The 20,719-nt window shown below is 34.3% G+C and overlaps 1 protein-coding gene across 3 annotated transcripts in view; it reads right to left on the bottom strand.

The window, feature by feature from the left end:
* faf (ubiquitin carboxyl-terminal hydrolase-like faf) overlaps positions 1 to 19,888 on the bottom strand; it is a 1,099,079-nt gene extending 1,079,191 nt beyond the window's left edge. For all 3 annotated transcript variants that reach the window (XM_090401226.1, XM_090401227.1, XM_090401224.1), the window contains exons 1-2: positions 19,864 to 19,888; positions 16,922 to 16,962 (exon numbers count right to left, since the gene is read on the bottom strand). The gene's annotated coding sequence lies outside the window, so the exon portion shown is untranslated. The remainder of the gene's footprint in view (positions 1 to 16,921; positions 16,963 to 19,863) is intronic.
* Positions 19,889 to 20,719: the final 831 nt, after the last annotated feature.

The following is a 20,719-nucleotide window of genomic DNA, read 5'->3' on the forward strand; positions in this document are numbered from 1 at the left end:
CCATACTTCAAGGATATCTTTTTCTTCCATTTTCATGTCACCTTTATCATCTCTAACTCCTTTTACAGCATTCTTTCCTCCATTCCTAAGCTTCTTCAACAACCTCCAGAATATTTTGACAACTTCTTGATATTTATTTTCTATATTCTTGCCAAAGTCCTCCCATGACTTTTGTTTAGCTAGTTTTACACTGTGTTTAGCATTCTTGCATTTGTCTCTGTATTCTCTAAGAGCACAAGCTGACTTATTTGACAGGAACTTTTGATATGCTTTCTTCTTTTCCTTCACTGCCTCTTTAAGCTTCCTGTGTCCACCATGGAGTTCTAATTTTTCTATACTTGCAGACAACTTCATCACATGCCTCTCTAGCTGAATCAATCAGGGCTTTCTTCAAGGCTTGCCAATGAATCTCCAAGGTTTGATTCCTGTTCTCAAACTCTTTCATTTTTTTCTTCAATAATCTTTGTGTATTTTAGTCTACAGTTCACATCTGAGAGCTGCTCAACTTTTATTCGCTTTAAAACTTTCTTACATGTTATTCTTTTCAATATGAAATTCAATTTTATCCTGCTCAAGACTAAATAGTGATCACTTCCAATTTCAAATCCTCTGTAAACTCTGGTGTAATTTACCAGGGAGAAAACATGATTTTAATATGTAATTATTAATGAAAAGTAATATAATGCAGTATAAATAGTATGAGAAAATAGAAAAATAAAATAAATAAATAAAAAATGCTTAATTTGGCAATTCGACCTTTCCTATGAAACTAGAGATAACTTGAAGATGGCTTGTCGTTGTTGCTTCTCTTTATAAATATCTTTAATATGCTAAGGTGCCATTTATTTATCTTCAGACTTTAAGAACTGTGAGGTATTATTATTAATGCAAACACTAAAACTATGTACCACTAAAACATTAAAAATGTAGCACATCTGTGTTGAAAGTGAGGCAGTTTGTGTGCACCACTTGAACTGTTTGCCTTACAGAAAAACCATCATTAGATGGTGTGCTAATAATTTGGATGGTAAAGAAAAATTCTTATAATTTGCCATTTTCCACCTCGTCCTGATAATTTGCTAAAGTCCAAATTTATATATATCAATTTTATGTAAGTCAGAGATTTCCAGTATACACAAAAATGAATAGAACACCTAAATTAAATGTACAGCAGAATATTAAAATTATTATGTAGATATAAAAAAAAATGAAAAAAAAAAAAAAAAAGAACAGGAAGACCAAGAAAATGATGGTCACTTAGTCTAGGACTATGTCAGAAAGAAGACTTACATATTAGTGCAATTCACATTAGTATACACAGAATACATAAAGACAAATCTGCTAATCTTCAGGTACTGATTTCTTGAGTGATTTTAGGTTAAAAAAATTATAGCAATGTGTATCCAATCACAAATGGGTGAGGAAGTATTCATTTCATAATCCATCGCAGGTGCTGGCTGACTGCATGCATCATGTATTCCAGTTTTCACATACATTCTCAGAGTTTGCAAATAATATTCTTTTACATGTTACTGTAACTGCACGTAAATTTTAATGTGTACTTTTAATGAATAGATGCCAGCTAAGTTTTCAAATAGGAAATCAATTGGCATATATTACATTTATGAATTTTGGAATGACAAAGTGGGCTGCTGAAGTATACCAATGTAAATTCTCCAAGCATTTTCCCATAACAACAAATCTGTACTCATGTATAATGAGGTCTGTGGTAAACTATATCATTTGGTTTATTAGGAGCCAATCAACAGGAATCAAGTCAAAATAATGCTTCAAAAACAGCTAAGGAAACCAAAATTAAGCAAATACCTGCAAACCACTTCCAAACATTGCTGTCTGATATTAAAAGATATAAAAGCATTTGTCAACTTTAATTCTAAGTCATTGTTGTGGTTCACAAGGATGCCATGTGGCTTGCATGCAGAAAACTGTTTCTAAAAATACATGCGAGTGCCTTCAGTGTAGCAGCATTACTCAGCAAAGTGAGTTGTTCAAAAACAGCTAAGGAAACCAGAATTAAGCAAATACCTGCAAACCACTTCCAAACATTGCTGTCTGATATTAAAAGATATAAAAGCATTTGTCAACTTTAATTCTAAAATAAACATTTAATATGTGAAGTTAGGGTGCTTAAGAATCAAAGATGGATAACTGGGAGATTTCCATGTAGCCTTTTAAGGAATGTGAATAACTGACAAATGCTTCTGACCTAATATCCAATCCTTACCTTCTGTGGTGCACACTATTAAGTATCTACCTGGATACTAAACAAATAATGATGAGTTAACAATTTGGGATTTTGGCTTAAACCATAATGCAAAATAATGGTAAAACATGACAGAATTACATACCTGCTGGGAAGTTGCTCAGTTAAACAAGGTCCTTGTCATTTTCATCAGGAAACAAGGGTAAACAGTGAAAAGTTAGCTACTTGAACAAATCCAACTAGACTTCAATAGAGTTCAACATTAGCACTATCAACATAAGAAGTATCAACAGAAGATAAATGGAACTAACAGAAGAGTTAGATAAGTACCAGATCAACATGATAGGTGTTACTGAAAGAAAACAAAAACAGGTGAGATCTTTCTAAGACAAATACAAGTTGCAATATTTAGACAATAATAATCAGGAAAAAGAAGGGGCGGGTATGTTATTCAACACTAAATATGGAAGATAAATTTCTTCAAAGGCCAGCAACATCAAGTTGGGTGATGTGGAAAAATATCAGAATGGTGAAATGGATAATGACTTCTTCATGCTTATAGCATCAAAGGTATACTATAAGGAAGAAGTAGAGGAATGTTTTTGAAACATTAGAGAAGGTAGCTGACACAATGAAAAAGGAAAAGTTGGTCCTTGTCTGGGATCTAAAAAGCAGAGTAAAAAACCATTACAGACTCTTGGAAAATCTGGAGAAAAGCACAAAGCTAGTACCTGTTGGATTTCTGTTCAAGACATAGACAGAAATTATTATTAATGCCATGTTCCAACATAAAAATGTACAAATTCACATGGAGAGAAAATGCAAAAAATAGTTTCATTGACTATGTTAATGTTGACAGCAATATTTCCCACTGGTACAGGATACAAGAATATGCAAAGGGTTTGAAAGTGAAAGTGACTACCATTTAGTGTTAAACAGGATAAAATTAAATTTCATATTGAAAAGAAGTGAAAGTTTTAAAATGATTCAAAACTGTGCAGCTTTCAGAGGTGAACTCTAAACTAAAATACACAAAAAATATTCAAGGAAAAATTAATCATTAAAAACAAGAACCAAACTGTGGAGATTCATTGGCAAATCCTGAAGAAAAAATTGAACGATTCAGCCTGAGAAGCATGTAATGAGGGTCTGCAACAATAGAAAAATCAGAACTCCATGGTGGATTCAGGAAGATAACAGGCAGTCGAGAAAAATAAAATGTATCAAAAATTCCTGGTAAGTAAATGTGTAATTTTAGTGAAGCATCGTGGAAAAAAAAAAAAAAAAAGCTACATAAAAGTCATGGGAAGCCTCTTGTAAGAATATAGAAATTAAATATCAGGAAGGTGACAAAATATACTGGAGGCTATTGAAAAAGCTTAAAAATGGAGGAAAGATTACTATAAAAGGAATCAAAGATGATAAAGGTGACATGAAAACTAAAGATATTCTAGATTTCTGGAGTAATTACTTTGAAAGACTGCTAAATGAAATAAGAAATGACAGCATGATAGTAGAAAACACTCAGGAGAAATGCAATCAGGAATACATATCAACATTTGAAGTAGAAAAAGCAATAAAAAAAATGAAATGTGGAAAGGCAGCTGGAATAGATGACCTTTGACCAGACAGGCTCAAACATGGAAGGTTTTATAGACCTAGTCAGAGGGTCGAATTCTGGATGACTGGAGTAGAGCTGTCATAGTACCCATCTATAAAAAGAGAAATAAAACTGAATGTGAGAATTACAGAAGAATTTTCCTACTGAGTGTTTCTGGCAAGATTTATGTAAGTATACTCAAGAAATGATTTTAAAAAAATTGTGGAAGGGAAGCTTGGAGAACAAAAAACTGGATTCAGGACAAACAGAGTTTGTCAGGATCAGATTCTAAAGTTAAGACAAATATCTGAGAAATTATGGGAAAATGGCATGGTTTTGTAGATCAGAAAAAGCATGTGACAAGGTGCCAAAAGAAAAGCTGTTCAAAGCTCTTCAGTTGTGTGGTGAAATTTGAGTTGTAAATATTTGAGTTGTAAATCAACAGTTAGAATTGAAAAAGGTACAGGAATATGGTGTGATGTTAAATTAGATATGAGAAAAGTGTGTATGGCTATCATCGATATGGATCACATTATGAAGAAACTGGTATTAAACCTGATATCAAAATTGGAGATGTTCATTTCAGTGATTTACTTTATACAGATGTTATTTTTTTAAATAAATGCAGTACAAGACTGCAGGATCGCCAGATTGAATTGAATAATTGTTGTGATAATTTTGGAATGAAAATCAACAATAAAAAGACAAAGGCAATGAAAATAGGAAGAAATGTTAAAAACATCAACTGCATTCTGAATAGACAACCTAGAGAACAAGTAAAACATTTCAGCTATTTAGACACAATTTTTAGTGAAGATGGCAAATTAAATATGGAAACAATAGACAGAAGAATTAGCAAAACTGATATGATAGGAAGTCAATTGAATAAATTTATAGGTAATAACAGAGAAATTAGTCAAAACACTTTAAACTAGCTGTATACAAGACAGTCTTCAAACCAACTTTTAACTTGGAATCCGAAAGCTGAATTAGAAATAAAATACTTGGTCAAAGAGTGGAGACCACAAATATGAGGGTTCTGAGATAGATCAGGGGAGCAAATAGATGGCATCAATGGCAATGTTGTATTAAAAATGAGGAAAGTAAGAAACCAATCAGAAAGTGGACTATGCTGATATAAACTTTTTTTGGTTAAAATCACTCAAGGAATCAGTTCCTGAAGTCTGATATATTCCTCCTGGGGTATCTCCTATATGAGTGGTTTAGGCTTGTTGAGGTTTGGATAGTTACTTAAGGTTCCCAAATGTGGTTGTATTAAACTGCTTCAAATCTGGGAAGCCCTCTTCCTTAGAACTGCACCCAAACAGCCAAGAACGCTTATCCCAGCCCACTAGGTGGCACTAATTAGAACTTGAGACTTGCCTTTGTTGTTCTGCTTAAGTCATACTTACCTATTACTATGCAGTGCATGTATCCAGATATCAATTTATTCATTATTCTCTGTGATGGCAATTTGACTTTGCCAAAATACTAAAAATATTGTTTTTCTGATTGATAGAGTATACACTATAATTCTGATACTGTTATGAATAACTAACGCATAAGCCTTATCCACCAGACTTAAGATGACTCTCAGATTTCTGGCAGATTAATGTAACCATACTTATTAAAGTTAGTGGTTATTTCATAGCCACTGCTGACTCTAAATAATCTCTTCAACTTGTAACAAATTCTATATAGCATGCTATTTTTTTTTCATCTAATTCTGTGTGAAGGGAGTGTCCAAAGCATGGTCTACCAGTCCTGACTTATGTGCTCTATAAGACAGATGTTAATAGATTTTTTTTTTGTCTGTCCATAATATGACATGTTACCATCAGAGGGCATTTCATACACCCTAGAATGTGACAGTAGGTAAGTGAGATACAGTTGCTAATTTGAAGTGTAGTCTGAATGTGATGTGTTGAATGTGATATGAATTCACATCCTTTACACCCACATTCAAACACTATGAAACACTTTCTTAATGTCAGCAAATATGGCTGCATTAATCTGCCAAAAAATTTGTAAGACAGTCATCTTTAAATCAACTTCAACACAACGACTGTAATAAAAGCTTCTTCTATACAACAGTAGTATGCACAAAATAAGGACTTGGGTCTTTGGTCCATTACAATCTGAACTATTTCCAGTACTTGTAAATGTGCTGCAAAAATAAGTACAAAAAAAAAAATAAATAAATAAATAAATAAATAAAAAATAGGGATGATTACTGATGTAAGATTGATCAAACAACACAATCATTTTTCGCTGATTTCACTGTTATACTGAAATTTCCCAAATACAAAAATTACACTTCATACACCCTTCCCCAAGAAACTCCTGTACCCACCACTGGTGGTCATCTTATGTGTTCTCTGACTGAGCTATAATTTAGAAAAGTTTCAAAACAGAATCAGTGAATTATAGCTGTAATTATGCAAGTATAAGTCATCCTACAATGATCATGCTTGTTGCTACTTATCTGCAAGGTTGCTACCATCATATTTTAATATTGCCTTTGTCTATTCTGGTTTAGTGCTGTTCATGCACATCAATGTGTCAGCTGTTAAGAAACCAAGAGTGTAGGGATGAGAGCCATTAGAATAAAAGCCAAAACAAATACTGCTATGAGGTCAGCATATTATTTCGGTTACTTGTATGTTCTTCTGAATAGTTTGAGAGCATTTCAGGATAAAAAATTTGAAACTGCCATCTCTTTATAAGACTGGCTGATGAATCAGCTGCTCTTTGTATGAGATAAGAGGTATAGAAGATAGTGACCTTCTTACCCTTAAAGTGAAAAAAACATTATATGGTTCTTCACAATCTTACAAAGAACTTTTATAAGGTTTTTCATAAGGTGTGAAGAACATCTCACAAAAAACTTGGATAAGGAATTTCAATCCTAATCACTCCAACAAAAGACTAAAACACTGGCTATAAAGACAGGAATCCAAAAGAATGTATGCTTTGTATTATTGGAATACTAAAACAATTAATGTGAAGTCATTAGCCTCTAGACACGTAGCCTAGTCATGAACATACTTCACATGCAAACTTCGTTTGCTTATACTTGGATAATTTCTTGGTAAGTTTAATTTAAATTTTGTAATAAATAGCATTTAATAATACAAGTTTGTTGAGCAAAGATGATTTACAATCATCTTTGATTTAATTTAATGATTTACAATCCAATGCATTCACATTACATATAAATGACATTGTGATTCAACACCAAACTGTTGCTGTTATTGATGGTATCAGGCTTCTTTTTAAGCAAACAAAACTAATCCCATTTCTTTACAAATTTCAATCAGCTATTTCTAATCAAACTTAGAATATACTGTATTAAACACACTAAACCAGTGCAAATTTGTGTTGTTCACATACTAAAACTTAGTAAAAACTGATGCCAAGAGTCTAAGTCTATATGTAGTATTTTTGATAATTGATGCTTAATCAGTTATCAAATATACTGCAAAAATCGAAAAATAACAAATATCTATGGAGGATCCATTATGGAAGGGCTCACTTGACAAGCAACATATTTCTCATATTGAACATTAAACTGATTCACAACCTTCCAGCAATGCATTCCACTGACCATACCATTGTCCATGCAAAAAAATGAAGAACAATGGCCTGTTGTTCTTCCCCCTCTATATTAATCCAGCAACATCCCCTCACTTTAAACTTAATTTATCATATCACCTCTTTGCTTCCACTCATATCTTCCACTATCATATCCACTAAACTCTCCCATTAACCAACATTTAATAATCCTAACAGGACCTTTTTCATTCATTGCAGAGTTATGGATTAAAGCAACTAAAGATATGGAGTGAGCATATTATATCTGTTAATTATGTGTTCTTCAAGGCTGTTTGTTTTGCAAACGAAAAAACCCAAGTTTCCGGGAGCAAAAACCTTGCCACCTCTATGTACAAGTGGCTAACTCACTTTCAGTTGAAAAGCCTTCATAAGAGTTGTTCACATACTAGAAGGATTCAAACCCAGGTTTTTCCAATCAAAGGGAATCGTTGATGCTGACAGAAATAAGTAGATGTTCACCCACCTCTAGATTCTCTCAAGTCTTTCCATATCACAGTGGAAACTAATGACCATTTAGCACAAACAGTTCAGAGCTAATTGCAATATCTCACTTCAAGCTGCAACGTTTATAGTTGTCTCCTTTAGTGGGTAAGTAAGAAACAATACACAATACCTTGTCAATACAAAATCCATTTATCTTCAGACTACACAGGTATCTTCAAGAAGTCCAAACTCATTGTGAAAGGCCCACACATGCAGACATCTATCAAACTTCACTGACAGAACAGAGCCCTGACTGACTCAGATAATCTGCTCCATTCATTCGCTACTCACCAATCAATCCTCAAGACAATTTCCATGAGCAATCCTGAGTTCTCTGCCATGAAGTGAATTTATTTTTTTTTGGGGGGGGGTCACAATATCATTTCTTCAATGCCATATGATCACTCCCATACTTCATAGGGTTTTGGGATTCAGGTGTGCTGGAAGTGGTAGGGCAATTCCCTTTCCACACAGAATTAGTACAACACAAATATTCATGCCAGGATTCAAACTGTTGGCTGGTTGGAGAGTGGGTACACTACCCACTCAGCCAAAAAGGCTGGCATTGAAAAATTACTTCTGCATTAATCCTTTAAAACTCCTTTAATAACTTATATTTCTAATCTATCTGCTCTTTTACACATACCAAACAATTTCTGTAACCTACAAATCTTTAATCTATTCTCATAGAGAGAATTCCCAGGAGGGTTCAATCTCATTGGTGACCCTCCACTTCTCTCACCGGCTCACTTCAGCTACTTTTCAAAGTACTGTTTCTGCCTTATGTCTCTTCTACAGATATTTTCAAGGATACTGTTCTGCTAAATCACCACCACTTATCCACAAGTCCATAAATACATGATAGTCAGCATCTTTTTCAATCCAGTTCCAAACACACCAAGCCAACCTCTCACCCTCCTCCTCTTTCATTTCATCTACTTCTGTACATTAGAAGTGTCCCTTGTACAGTTTTCCCTAAAGACTATAACTTCGAGTTGTTCAAAAACATATTAACAGGTTCCTTCTTTCATCTTGATAACTGATGTCCTACAGGTTTTGCAACCTTGCGCTTTGGGGGGGGGGTAAAAAAAAGTCCACAGACCTGTCACTAAGTTGGTCATTCATTCTGGATCCTTTCTACCACTTCCTAATCCATAAGAAACTCTAAAGTAGTCGAAATGTGGCAATTATCAGTCACGTGAAAACACAACACTGATTTGCTGCTCTTTTGCACATACCAAACAATTTTTGTAACCTACAAATCTTTAATCTAGTCTCATAGAGAGAATTCTGGGGAGGGAGCAATCTGATTGGTGACCCTCCGCTTCTCTTTTTGCCATCACCCCCAAATCCCCAAGTCTTAAAGCTCTAATCTCAAACCTTCAAGTTTAATAAAGCCTAAGTCATATTTTAATTCATCGGATTTTATACCATCAATTCCTGGTGATCGGTCATTTTTCACATGGTGGATAGCCATTTTTACTTCTTCAGGTAGGATAGATGGTATTTCCAAATTTTCAAAATTTTCATCTGGTACTGGCACTATGACTACCTGTTTAGATGAGTAAAGGTTCTCATAAAACAATTTTATTATTTTTTTCATTTAACCTCTGTTCGTGTGTCTGTTTCCTTGATTGTCTATGAAGGCTGATAGTAGTGGTTGCTTTAGGCATTTCTTTTTCTACTTTTTTTAGGCTACTATGGAACCTAGCTGCTTCTGACAATTTTGTCATTCTATATATATTATAGTCATCTTTGATGTTCTGCCTCAGTTGTTTACAGATAATTTTATATTCTAAATGGTCTTTTCCTGTATCTTTTAGTACTCTTCTTTTCTTCAATAGTTCTATTGTTTTTGCTGATAGGCGTTCCCTGGTCTTAGGAGGAAGTTCATAGGAGGCTCTTCCTTTGCAGTTCAATAAATGATTATTAAAGTTTGTTAAATCTTTGTCGATGTCGTTTTTTAATTTCCAGTCAGTTTCTTCCACATTTTTTTTTTTAATTCTTCTGGATTTATCTGTTTTGAGCATTTTTTATGATTGGACTGTGCTCATATGCATTCTTCATTTTTTTTCATGTATTTTGAGGGTGGCTCTTATTGGGCAGTGGTCTGAATGAATATTGCAGTATGCTTTTCCAATGACGTCAACATTTTTTATTATTCTTTTGCAATTTGTTAGAATATAATCAATTTTATTTCTTGTCTCTCCATTTGGGGATTGCCAAGTCCATCTTTTTCCAGTTCTCTTTTTAAAGAAACTATTCATAATGTAAAGCCTTCTGCTTCAACAAATTCTGCCAGGAGTTCACCTCATTCATTTCTTTCCCCTTTCCCCCACGGTTCAATGTATTTTTCATCAATGGATCGTGTATACCAATCTTTGCATTGAAATCCCCACCTATTATAGTGTATGCTGATTTTTTCTGTAATGTTTCTTGTAGGTGTTCAGAGAAGTTTTCTATTTCTTCTTTGTCAGCTGTTGAAGTAGGTGAATAGACTACTATTATTTTTATTGTAATTGATTTTCCTATTTTTAATTTTAGTGTTTCTAGTCATTCAGAATGGATTGTGCAAGAAATATTATTTTTAGTTAATTTTTCGTTTATGATGAAGCCAATTCCTCCAGCACTTGTAGTGTTATCTGCAGCTCCCAGGAAAATTTGGTTGTCATTGTTCCATTTTGCTGTTAATTCAGAGCTCCTTCAGGTTTCACAAATAGCAAGGACATCAAACTTTATGTTTTGCATTTCTTGAAACAGGAAATCAATATGGGAGTTAGAAGACAGAGTTCGAGTGTTGAAAGAACCAATAAACAGAGTCGAATTTTCAGATGGAGGTCTACCTCCTGCAGGATTCTAGCACCCCCTGCTCTTGCAGATCTCTCACCACCACCTTGGTGGGATTGCAAAGAGCCGTGCAAGACTGAGGGCCTTTTTCTTCTTCTACTTTTTTTTTATGTTGGGCCCATATATGAAAGGTTGGCAGGTCAACCTATAGTATGTTCTACAGCACTTTTCCTGACCATGGTTCTGAAGTGCGCCTTTGGTCCATGACTCCTTATCATTATTCAGAGCTGCCTGCTTGGACTCCCCTCATCCGTCACCTGAGAGATGTGCTTGGTAGGGGTGAGGTCCCCCACTAATAGGGTTATACAATTAAGGAAAGCACCTACTGAATAGAAAACATCAAAGACCACAATTCTGCATAAAAAAGGTAATAAGAAAGACATAAGTAATTACAGATCCATCTGTCTATTATCACACACACATAAAATATTCGCCAGAGTCATCCAAAACAGAATACAAACATCCATCAATGAAAATAGCCACAAAGTTTCAAAAAAGGCTTTTCAACAATAGACCACATTCAAACTATTACTCAACTAACAGAAGGATGCAGAGAATACCAGATTCCACTGTCTTCTTTTTATAGATTTTAAAAAGGCATTTGACACTGTTGAACATAATGCAGTATAGAACAAGGAGTAGAAATAGCATAAATCCAGCTCATAAAAGATATCTACAAAGAAGGCACAACAAATATCATTCTTTTCAATCACCTGATTAAAATTAACTTAAGTAGAGGAGTATGTCAAGGCAATGTCTTATCATCTAATCTCTTCACATCTACTCTGGACAGCATTGAAAAAGTGTGAAAGGTGGAATAAACATTGATGGTGTTAAATATCCTATTATTCGCCGATGATGTGATATTAATATCTCACTCCCCCCGAACTATTATAATCAATGCCTGAATGACATAAGCAGAAACTGCTAAAAAACTGGATTGGAAATACATTCAGACAAAACAAGATGGATGAAAAATGAATACTGTAAAGATTACACAATTATTCTAGAATCCCACGCCATCGAAAAAGTTGATTACATCTACCTCGGACAGTCCATAAAAATGAATAACGACATATCAAATGAAATAGCAAGGAGAAAAAGAGCTGACTGGATAGCCTTCAACAAAATAAAATCAACAATCACCAACCAAAACATAGATATAGAAATAATAGCCCACCTTTTCAGTAGTCACATTTTACTAGCATTAACTTATGGCAGTGAAACATGGAACACAACTTTAAAAGAAGAACAAAGCTTAAAAACAACTCAATGTGCAATATAAATAAAATAGACCACATAAGACAGAGAAATCAGGAAGAATTCTGGACTCAAAGATGTAATAAAAGCAATCTACAACAGCAAAAGTAGATGGGCAGGACATCTCGCCAGAATGAGAGACAATAGATGGACAGTCAGAATAACAAATTAGTATCTGAGAGATACCAAAAGGAAACCCGGAAGACCAGCCTTAAGGTGGAAAGACCCAATGATTAAGAAAATTGGAAGAAAATGGAGAAGAAAGGCCCAAGACAGGAATAGCTGGACTCTTTATGACCAGCAGTCATGGAGAAATCCTGACTGAAATCACAGGTCCATCAAGGTAAGTCATATTTATCATTTTACCTTAATAACATGCTTACCTATTGTTACCTGACACCTACCTTCACAAACTAATTTAAACTTTTATATAAACAAAAATACTATTTGTTACTGAAGTCCTGTGGAATATACGGTTTATCTCCAATATTCTAATGAGCAGGGGAAGGGATATTAGCAATCTTTAAATTTTCAGCAATGCCCTTTCCCCAGTCCACTACATAAAGTCCTGATATGATCCACTTCAATGAGTTGAATGTAGTCAAGAGCTACATACCCCCGTGCTACAAAGATGATGTGTAAACAATATTATGGGACTACTGACAGAAACCTTAGATTACTACATAAGTTTCAAGGGCTGGAATTTCATCAGATTATTATGTGATACCTCCATATTTTCTTTTCTCTCCCCATACTTTCCTTCATTAGATTGTGTTACTTGAAAATTGTGCTTTAATATTTTATCATTTTTGAAAGTGATTTTAAACAACCTTCTGCCCCAAAAGAAAGTACAGTTCTCAAAATAGTTCTCAAGATTGAAGAATGCTAAACCAACTGTAAATACCCTGAGCATTTCAAAAAACGTTTTCCCTCTATCTAATATCAAGCTCCCTGCAGAAAAGATGGTGGCAACAAAGCAAGCAATGAAAGAGATCTTCAAGACCAACTACTGCAGACAGACCTCTTGAAGTTTTAAAGTTATGAGGCTGGAAATTGGACATTTCAGGAAAAAAAAAAAAAAAAAGAGCTTTCTATGCAATTTTTGTTGCCAGGATTCATGCCAATTATGCAAAGATCAATGAATCAGAACTCAAACTCTTAAGCAACCTCAGCAAGCTATTTTTCTGGTGACCCTCTGTCACCTGTGCCTCCCCCTCTGTTAAACAGTGCAATCTCAGAAAGAACAGACAGCCTGGAACAGTACCTTATCATGCTTGACAACCTTCTCCTGGAAAATTGATGCAATTGAAAGAACGCTCAAATCAATTCAAGATAAGGTATCAATGCTAACATGCCTACCACCAACAATGACAGCAAATTTACAACTTTATTGCCTCGTCAGTTCAAGACATGATTGAGACAGAGAAAACAAAAAGTATAATGCTATCATTCTGAAACCAATGCAACTCTAAATGATGATATCTGCAGGCTTTCAGAGCAATGCTACTTTGATCCCAAGAAAATTGTCAGGCATCACTGCTTCAGAGCCATGATTACATAAAGAAATAAACTTCCCACACTTACCATACCATGATGAGCAGATCTGCAGAGACAGATTTGCAACACATACAGAATCACTCACATTCATGCATTGCATAGCATACAAAAAAGTCAAATGGGAAAATCTTTGCAATTTCTATGCCTCATATCCTTGGTCAGATTACTGTTTCTGGCCATCTGAGCCAAACCTATGAACAAAATGAATCATCTAAATAATTCTTATCAGCATGGAAACATTTATTTCCTGCTCCAATATAAATTCCTGCTGCCTATCTAAGCCCTAGTTCTCACACAGGTTCCAAGGAAATGTTGTTCATCAGACTGGCATCGATAATTCCCCCTCCATCTATCAAATCCATCCAGATGCATACAGCAGTCAGCACCATATCACAGTTCAACTCAAAAGCCACAGAACAAATGTCATCCCTTCCACTGCTGCCTTTCTGGAACAGTTTTCTACCACGTATTTCCTAAGAAATATAATCCATAGCTTTGCAAATCAAATGTGAGCAAGTTCCTTATTGCACATTCATAGTACTAGTATAGGTTGAACAATCTCTTGTGGATGGGTTCTCCATTAAAAAACACTTAGGAACTCCTCGGCAAATGATATGATGGTCCTCATAAAGAACAAAATTTTTGCAAATTAACCAAGTAGCAAAGTATGAGTATGTCACATATGTAGGTAGCAAAGTATGTCACATGTGTGCCACAATAAAAAATATTTTACAAATATTTTGTCTTACATATCATAAAACAGCATCACTGAGAGTGAAAAACAACAGTTTCACAGTTTCAGTTAGTTTATAAATTTAAAATGTATAATCAAAAGAGCCAAAGCATTTCAACAATACCAGTACACAGAAAAAGAAGAAAATAAAGCTCCATCCTTATTTCATGGCCAAAGAAAAACAGAAACTTAGAAACTTTTGAAATTTGACCAGTGCTTATGAGAATACAATTCTCAGCAAAGTTGCCTAAGCTTGCACTACTTAAAATATGTAAGTGCTGCTGAAATAACTATATATTCTCCTTTCATCAGTACTTTTGATAAAAGTTTTACTGGCCTGACAGCTGCCTGGATGCTGATAAAAACCAAGCAGTTTGAAATAGCTAACAGGCCAGTGAAATCTTTATCAAAAGCACTAATAAAAGGTGAATATACAGATGCATGTGCAGTGCTCATATCGTTTGAAGGAAACTCCGATGTTGAGAATCGTATTCTCATATGCTCTACAGCCAAATTCGAAATTTTCAACATTTCTATTTTCTTTGGATATGAAATAAGGATGAATCTTTAATATCCCCTATTTCTATCTATGTAAAATGTATAATTTATACTGTTTATTTATGAATACTATAAATAATGATATTATTCATAGTACAATACACAGTGGTAAAACATTACACAGGAGTGAACTCACCATTTTATTCACTATGGTGTTAAATAAAAATTTTACTGCTGAAAATAAACTGAACTCCAGGAGATCGATGAGGCCAGGGACTTGGGAGTGGTGGTGGATAGGGAGATGAAGTTTAGGGGGCACATTGCAGAAGTGGCTAAATCAGCTCATCAACTCACTTGGTTGTTGAAAAATACTTTGACGAGCAGAGACAAGCCAGTTATTGTACCTCTGTACCGAGCTATGATAAGACCTCATCTCGACTACTGTGAACAGATTTGGTCATCTAGGTTTCTTCTTGATGGGGAGGAGGTGGAGAGAATCCAGAGGCGAGTGACCAAGATGATAGCAGGTCTATGGAATGAACCTTATGAGAACAGGTTGAAGATTTGCGGGTTACAGAAATTAGTTGATAGGCTGAAAAGGGGAGATATGATTGAAACATTCAAATTGCTAAAGGGTTTCTATAGGATTAATTCAGAGGATATTTTTGAGATCAGAACTGGTGGTGGTGGGAGAACTAGGGGATACCTATGGAAGCTGGGCAAGAGTGTAGTTAGCAAGGGTATTAGAGCTGGGTTCTTTACTTTTAGAGTGGTAAATGAGTGGAATAAGCTGCCAGAGTCTGTTGTGGGTGCTATGACAGTGAGCGAGTTCAAGGCAAGGTATGATAGATACCGTGAGAATGTCGTATAGTTGTGTGGACATGATGTTTAGGGCCTCCCTCGATGAGTCTAAGGACTCCCTGGAGTCACCCATCATAATAATAATAATAAAAATATATATAATACTAAATTACGAAACCCGATGTATTCATGGGAAAAAACAATTTTTCCATTAACACATTAAGAATTGTTAGAATGCCATTTCATTATTATTATTAATGAAACAATAACCGCACTACATAATTCACCCAACAAGCATGTTTTTGTCTATTAGTTACATGAGTTCTCCAGCTGATTTGCTTGTTCTGCTAGCAAAAAACCCTGATACCACCATATGAGACTAGCCTGTCATCAACCGATGAACATAAAAATTCCTCACATTCAAAGCCAAGTCTATGCATGTCACATCATCCTTTCAATTATGCTATAAAAGCATTTTATTATTATTATTAGACACCTCCAGAGAGTCCAAAGACTCATCGTGGGAGGACACCTGCTCTACAGCTCTCTCTCCACCAACTGACCGCAACTATACCAACGCCAACCACTACCACTAGTATTTCCACAGACAATCACAAACATCCATGCCCATGGCGGGATTCAAACCCGCAGCCTTTTGGTTGGAGAGCAGATACGCTAACCACTCGACCAGCCAGGCTGGCTGAGTTAATGAAATTTTCATTAACAGCATTTTTTTTCCTGACTCTAACCTCTTACCAGAGATACATAAAGTAATGAAGGTCCAATGCCTGCATAATCTTTATCTGTAATATCTATAGAGAATTTTATACTTTTTCCCTTTTAGTACTGATTTGGATCCCAGAAGAACAATCTGGAGCAGACTACCATCTCGACAAATTTCAACATGCTATAATCTGAATTAGATATTTGTTTCTTGAAAAACAATATGAACAATGAAATTATGTAAGTAATCTTCCTTAGTGGAAAGAAATCATTATGATCACTGCACTACAAGATATTCCATATTCTCTCCTAGTTCGGATTACTGATTTTAACATTAAATTCCTTTTAAAATTTTAACTTCTCTTTCTATAGTCACATTTATCAGATAAATTTTACACAAAACTACAGAAACCAATATGAGGTAGGGAGATTTTCTAGACAAACTTTAATATAATATGCAATTTCTAGAAAACTACAGAAAAAAATAATAATAATAATAATTGAAATTGAAGACCCTGCTAATGGTTAAGTTTATAAAGAATTTTTAATTCTAAAAAAGAAAAAAAAATTACAAGATTACCTTTATATTTGGCCTCTTTCTTTTGTAAGAATTTCCTAAAACTGGAAATTATAAAAAGCAAATTGATTAGCCATTTATAATCCTCTTAGATTGACTAAGAGTATTAAGAAACCACTCAAATATTAAAACAAAAGGTACTGGAAGTAAACATTATATTACTTAGTATAATTGTATGTTATAAGATTTTTTTTCTGCATAGCAAAATGAACCATTATAGCTAATATATGGGTTCACAAGGTAACAAGCAGGAGTGTAACAAAATTGTACTGTATTTCTGCTAGATATCAACTCTTTTATATAGCAATGCTTTCAACCAACAGGTAAAACTATAGTATTTGCACTCAGATAAAGGTCACATTGAACTACAGATGAAAATATCCAAAGGAGAAATATTTAACAAGGAAAATGATAAATGTAGTTTGACCTGTCCGTGTTCGGTTTTATTTGGAAATATGTCTGAAATAGCTACAGCTGCAAGCCCAGTATATTATGTCTCTTCAATGATGTTCTTCTGGCCTGTTTTTCAGAATGAAAAAATCCAAGTTCCACAAGCCTGACTGGCTACGCGATTAACATGTCTGTTCTCCAACAGACTGTAAGCTCAAATTCCACTAAGAGAAATGATAATTTGCTACTGTCTTTAAATGGTAGAAGAATTTCATTGCCTTCTATGAGACTACAATCCTGCCTACTGGAGGTCAGAAGTGGCTTCAGAAAGAGTGCCGTGTTTGGCCTGTAGAGCAGGACTGAAGATGACCTTACTTCTAGCCCTCCTATAGTACATACTATAGATAGCATCTTTTTGTGGGTGAGATGATTCACATAAAAAAAAAAGTAAAGGAGGTAAAAATCCCCAATGGCTCAATGAGATTGTCTAACTCATCTTTAGTTGAAAAGCCCTTCTAGAGGTTTTTCACATCCTCTGCAACCAGTTAGGCACTATTTCCCACTCATGAAAGAATGCAAGAACACAAAATGCAAATGAAATGAGTGGAACAATGCAATAGATGGAAATAGTGGTCAGATGAGTAGCTATAGTCACTGCCAGACATCTGCTGATCAACACTCGAAGGAGTGAAAGCAAAAGAAAACAATATGTTTAAAATTTCAGAGGAAACAGTTTTGTTTGATTGTTAATAAGATAAAATCTGTGAACTGTATATAAATCGTTAAAAATACTACATACAAAAGTTGGATCTTCATAATTAGTCCATACAAATTAATTATCATAAAGAGTACTTTTAGCTAAAATATTAGAGAAATAAGCCCATAAACCTCTGCAGCTATCTATTATACTAAGACAATCTTATATGATTAGTACAAATTAATCAAGGAAGCATTCAGTTAAACAATTTTTATATTAATCCTCAATTGCACACACAAGAAATCCATCACCCATTACAGGAGGGTGTAACTCACGGTACGTGAATGTGTTTACACACACACAAAAAAAGTTAATTCTTTATAAAGCATAAACAACTGAAAAAGTTAAACTGGCTGGAGTGATATTTTTTAACTGTTTTGTTGCTCTAATTTTAAATGTCTACTTTTTTTAAGCTAGTTTCATACCACTGTTAGATGAATGGATAAAAAAATAACCATGATTTGAAAATAATAATACTATTCTCGGTTGTTTTTTTATAAATAAAAAAAATTTAAAAAAAGAGTACTTGAGGACAGCATGGTTATTTCAGGGTTTGATATTTAAAAAAATATTAGATAACTGTGCATAAGTTTTGCTTTTGGAGCTACTTTTTGTTTTACCAACATTCTAATTCTTAAAATTAATGAAATGAGCATTCAGGACTAATTTTTTTTTTTTTTAACTGTTCTGAAAATAAAAATAATCTATATACTATGAGGTTAATATAAAGTACTCCAACATGAAGTCAGCTCTAATCACAATTTCTGCATCAGCTGTGCTAAAGCAGTATATTTCTCGGGTTTTAGAAGCCTGGCACTGCAAGATCGAACTGATAAGGATAATATAAAATTTCATGGAAGTCCCTAAAGACTGTAAACGATTGACGTTAACTACTGTAAATATCCAAAGTAAATGCGAAACAATAAAATGAGTTACTATACAAATGACACTTATGACAAAGCAGATGCTTTCCTATGATTATACTGCATTATTTTCAATTTATTGATGGGACTTTAATACAGTGAACAACTTTTGACAATTACAATAAAATGCCCAGTTAGATTCACAAATAAATGATTTTAAAAAATGTAAAAATCAAGTCCCTTTAATTATACGTTTCCATTTTAGTCGAAATTTTTTTAATTTAGTTTAAAATAAGTCCAGTCCATAAACCCGGACAAAACCGGGGTTTTTTTTTCCTTCTTCTTCTTAGAATTCACAAATAATAACAAACGTGATCATACCGAACAATTAATGAAACATCCTGGACAGGTAATAGTGAAAGTGAATGAAACATGTTTATAAACAAAATCCATCCAAATACTTAAAAGCATAAAATAAACGATCATTACATGATGGTTTTATGAGCTCCGGTGATTAAATTTTGAAAAACTACATTAGTATTCTGTAAAATGAACATTAAATAAACGTTAAAATATATGATTAGGCCTACCAATAATTTGAGTAATCAATGCTGATAATCAAAATGCCGACCACGCTTCGTAGTTACGTCTAATGTTTAATGCTATCTCAACATACACCCTTCAAATATTTATTGCGTATCCTATAAAGTTATTTGAAAATTACTTAATGGATACCCTACATAAAAACATTAAATCTGTTGTAGAATAGACCTGCCCTAAAATGAAACGGGATATAGTCCGGTGAAACATTTAATTATGCCACTGGACAAACCATGATCCAAAAATAATAATTTGTATGTGTTCTAAGGTAATATGTGTAAATCACTTGTAATATTAACAAAGTGAGTAGCTTCTCAGAGCATTCCAAAACTTACTTATTTATACCCTAACTACTGTCAATGTCAGCACCCTTAACTTGTGATAACTTACATTGCTTGCATCTCCACAGCTATCAGCAAAAATTCACTACTGCCATCTAGTAAGTAAGAATTTTCCTGGATCGAAAGTTTCAGATAACAGATTTTGGACACGTATTTTAAATAATCTTAAGGGAATAGAAACACTGCTTCAGAAAAAGAATCCTGAATGAGGTGTGAATGGGAAAATAACAATTTGTTCATCTTGCACTACTGATTTCGAGTCAGCGAAATCGGTCAAGTCAAAAATGGACTTTTATAGATAGATATAGATAACAACCGAGTGAAACATCTGAAGTGGCAGTGGGCTGGGTATATTGCTCGAAGACAAGATCAACAATGAACAAAAGAAGTACTGGACTGGATTCCTCGAGAGGAAAAACGACCACGACGGAGACCTATATATCATCAGTTTTGCAGGAGTGACGGGAAAGGAGAGACAGTTGTGAAGTAATCTTGGGAAGGTCTTCATCCAGTAGTGGATTTAAAAAAGGCTGATGATGATGATATCAACCAACAAGAGTTTGCGAAACCTAGAGTACATCGGTGCTATGTGTGAACAATAAAGGAAAAAATTCGAAGCGATTGATGTGTTTCTTGAACAGGTAGAAGTTGTAGTTTTTTGTGTAATGGCAGGAATGCTGTTTCAAAGCTAGAGAAGGCAGAATGAAAGAGAAGGATGAACAATTGGTTGGATCAATTTGAAGACTGATATATGACTGATAATTGCAGCACATGTTTTTGAATGTATAGAGGAAACTGTAGGAACAGCAGTAGCAAGTTTATTATGCCAAAGCCAACGAAAATACCTATA

This window comes from Typopeltis vanoorti, chromosome 12 (assembly GCF_054136105.1).
Source record: "Typopeltis vanoorti isolate ZY-2024b chromosome 12, IOZ_Tvanoo_1.0, whole genome shotgun sequence".
Lineage (NCBI taxonomy): Eukaryota > Metazoa > Arthropoda > Arachnida > Uropygi > Thelyphonidae > Typopeltis > Typopeltis vanoorti.